The sequence below is a fragment of the Cyprinodon variegatus genome, unplaced genomic scaffold, assembly GCF_000732505.1.
Source record: "Cyprinodon variegatus isolate N-32 unplaced genomic scaffold, C_variegatus-1.0 Scaffold294, whole genome shotgun sequence".
In the NCBI taxonomy this organism is placed as follows: domain Eukaryota; kingdom Metazoa; phylum Chordata; class Actinopteri; order Cyprinodontiformes; family Cyprinodontidae; genus Cyprinodon; species Cyprinodon variegatus.
The window spans coordinates 614445-617641 of record NW_015150747.1 but is presented as its reverse complement, the minus strand read 5'-3'; the positions used below and the strand labels follow the sequence as shown (position 1 = coordinate 617641).

At 37.3% G+C, this 3197-nt stretch overlaps 1 protein-coding gene across 1 annotated transcript in view; it reads left to right on the top strand.

Annotated features, from left to right (window-relative positions):
• The window catches only part of lonp2 (lon peptidase 2, peroxisomal), a 55858-nt gene that overhangs the window by 34082 nt on the left and 18579 nt on the right, over positions 1–3197 (top strand). The window lies entirely within an intron of this gene.

The following is a 3197-nucleotide window of genomic DNA, read 5'->3' as shown; positions in this document are numbered from 1 at the left end:
AGATATGCTTGTTAAATCACAGTTTTTCCAGATTCCTCTGATTGCAAAGAATGAAACATATTTCCTTATGAAATGCGATTCATGCTTTCACTGCCTTTGTTTTAATGCCTGGAATGTCAGCTTAGATCAGTCGTCTCCACATCAACTATAGGTTTTCCAAAGATGCAGCAGCTTGTTTTTATCTCCGGTCCTGAGTTCTCACCGCTGCTCACGTTCCGTTTCAGAATTGATTTCAAGCTTCTACTGACCACCTTTACATCCTGACATGCTCTGGCCATGTTCATATGTTCCTACTCTCTGAACATCCAAACAGCTTCACAAACATTAAAACATGACGGTTACTGAGCTCCAAACTGTCGGACCAGTTGTAGCGCGGAGACTCTGATGGAACACAACTCTTGTCCTTCCTGTTCGACTACAGAAACATATTAGATCGATCAAACGGTTCTAGGTGTTAGTTCACATTTTCTTTGCTTTATTTGATTTATTGATTATATTTTTTAGTTGTTTTATCTGACTTTTGATAAACAGATTTACATAAACAATAAGAGTGACGTGCTTTTATAAACATTGCCCACAAACAGAGGTGTAAAGAAAAACGTACAGAAACGTTGTGTGAGTTTTAACCACTAGGGGCGCTAGGCCTGTAACTTCTGGGTTAAGCGCCCCCTAAAGGCCACTGGCAGCACTGCACCGTGTATAGCTTCTGTGTCCTGGTTCTGGTATCAAACCAGTTTGGACCAGCAGATCTAGAATCCCTTAAAGACGAGGAAACGTTCACCGTCTGGATGAAATCCTCCATCAGAGAACCAGAAACCTGTCTGAGCAGCTGAGGGTCACCGCTAACAGCTGTTAGCTTAATTCATTTATTCAGAACCAAGAGTTGTTAGCTTAGTTAGTTTATTCAGAACTAAGAGTTGTTAGCTTAGTTAGCTTATTCAGAGATAACATCCGTTAGCTTAGTTAGCTTAGTCAGAGCTAACAGTTGTTTGCTTAGTTAGCTTATTCATAGATATAGCTGTTAGCTTAGTTAGCTTATTCAGAGATAACAGCTCTTAGCTTAGTTAGCTTATTCAGAGATAACAGCTGTTAGCTTAGTCAGAACTTACAGTTGTTAGCTTAGTTAGCTTATTCATAGTAGATATAGCTGTTAGCTTATTTAGAGATAACAGCTGTTAGCTTATTCATAGATGTAGCTGTTAGCTTAGTTAGCTTATTATGAGATAACAGCTGTTAGCTTAGTTAGCTTGTTCAGAGATAACAGCTGTTAGCTTAGTTAGCTTATTTATAGATATAGCTGTTAGCTTAGTTAGCTTATTCATAGATATAGCTGTTAGCTTAGTTAGCTTATTCAGAGATAACAGCTGTTAGCTTAGGGCATCCGAAAACATCGCTTTCCATCTAGCTCCGCCCCTGCCTGATGGGAAGCGACGCTCTGGTTCACATGACGTATTCATGGACAGATCAGAACCTCTGAGGTTACAATTGAATTCAATTCAGTTTATTTATGTGAAGCAAGGCAAGTTTGTTTCTATAGCACAATTCATAACAACTACAGCTCAAAGTGCTTTACATGAATTAAACAATAAAATAGTATAAAGTAAAAGCAGAATAAAAGCAAGTTAAAACAAATCAAACAGTTGGAGTACGGCTGTAACTAACAGCTATTTTACAAATTGATTAATCTGTTGAATATTTCTTCGATTAATAATTGGATAGCCAAATATTCTTTAAAGAAGACTTTATATATATAAAACCAAATGAAAATAAACCTTTTTTCATTTGATGAGTGCTAGATAGAGCAAGAAGTTTTTTTTTTTAGCTTAAATACCAAATATTTACATATTTTCTTTTACAATTTTTGTATAATTACTGCTCTAAGTGGGTTGCTCTGTCAGCTAAAGGCAGGTTTTAGAGTCTCTACACTCCAGTTAATGAATAATTAATAAAGAAATTAGTTGGCGAATATCTCAATAACAAATTATTCACCATTAATCCGATTAATTGTTTCAGCCCTAAGTTGGACTATAACCTTAACCTAATAATACCTCAGTAACAGTTTAACTTCAGCCATCAAAGGCAGCTCTAAACAAATGTTTTTAACTTTGAATTTAGGCTTTTAGCCCTTTTCCAGTTTTCTGGGAGTTTATTCCAGATCCGTGGAGCATAGATTCTGCTTCTCCATGTTTGGTTATAGTTCTGGGTGAACAGAGTAGGCTGGAACTAGAAGACCTGAGTGGTCTGGGAGGTTGATACACTGACAACATATCTGTTATGGATTGAGGTGCTGATCTATTCAATGATTTCTAGACTAACAGAAGGATTTTAAAGTCTATTCTCAGAGCTACAGAGAGCCAGAGGAAGGACTTCAGAACTGGTGCTCTTCTAACTTTAGTTCTAGTGAGAACCCGGGTTGCAACGTGTTGGATCAGCTGCAGCTCTCTGATGGACTTTTTAGGCAAACCTATAAAGACAATTTTGCAGTAATAAATTCTACTAAAGATAAATGCATGAATGAGTTTTTCTAGATCCTGCTTGAACATCAGTCCTTTAATTGACTGTATGATCTGGTTGAAGTGTAAAGTGCCTTGAGATGACATGTGTTTGGCTATATAAATAAATTGAATTGAATCGAGTCCTAGAGATGTTCTTCAGGTGATAAAAACCTGACTTAGTAACTGCCTTTATTTGCCTCTGAAGGTTCAGGTCTGAGTCCATCATGATACCAGTATTTAGGCCATAATCAGTGGTTTCTAGCTAAGTAGCTGAAGCTATGAGCTAACTCTGGATCTCTCCAAAAGATTATTACCTCAGTTTTGTTTTTGTTCAGTTTGAGAAAATGATGGTGCAATCAGAGATGTATCTGTTCTAAGCATCTAACTAACGCTCTGATGGGTTCAGTGTTGCACCGATACCAGTATCGGATGTGGCCCCGATACTGCCCTAAAATGGTGGTATCGGTATCGGCGAGTACCAACTAATAGGGCACCGATACCATTTTTAAAGGCCGTAAGTTTATTCAACGATTGTCACCCACTCCTGGTAGGCAATAAAAAGCTCTACTGGATTCACTTTGTATTAGATTTTTTTCCTGCTTCACAAAGGTAATCTCAGAATTCTGACTTTTTTCTCAGAATTCTGACTTTTTTCTCAGAATTCTGACTTTTTTCTCAGAATTCTGACTTTTTTCTCAGAAT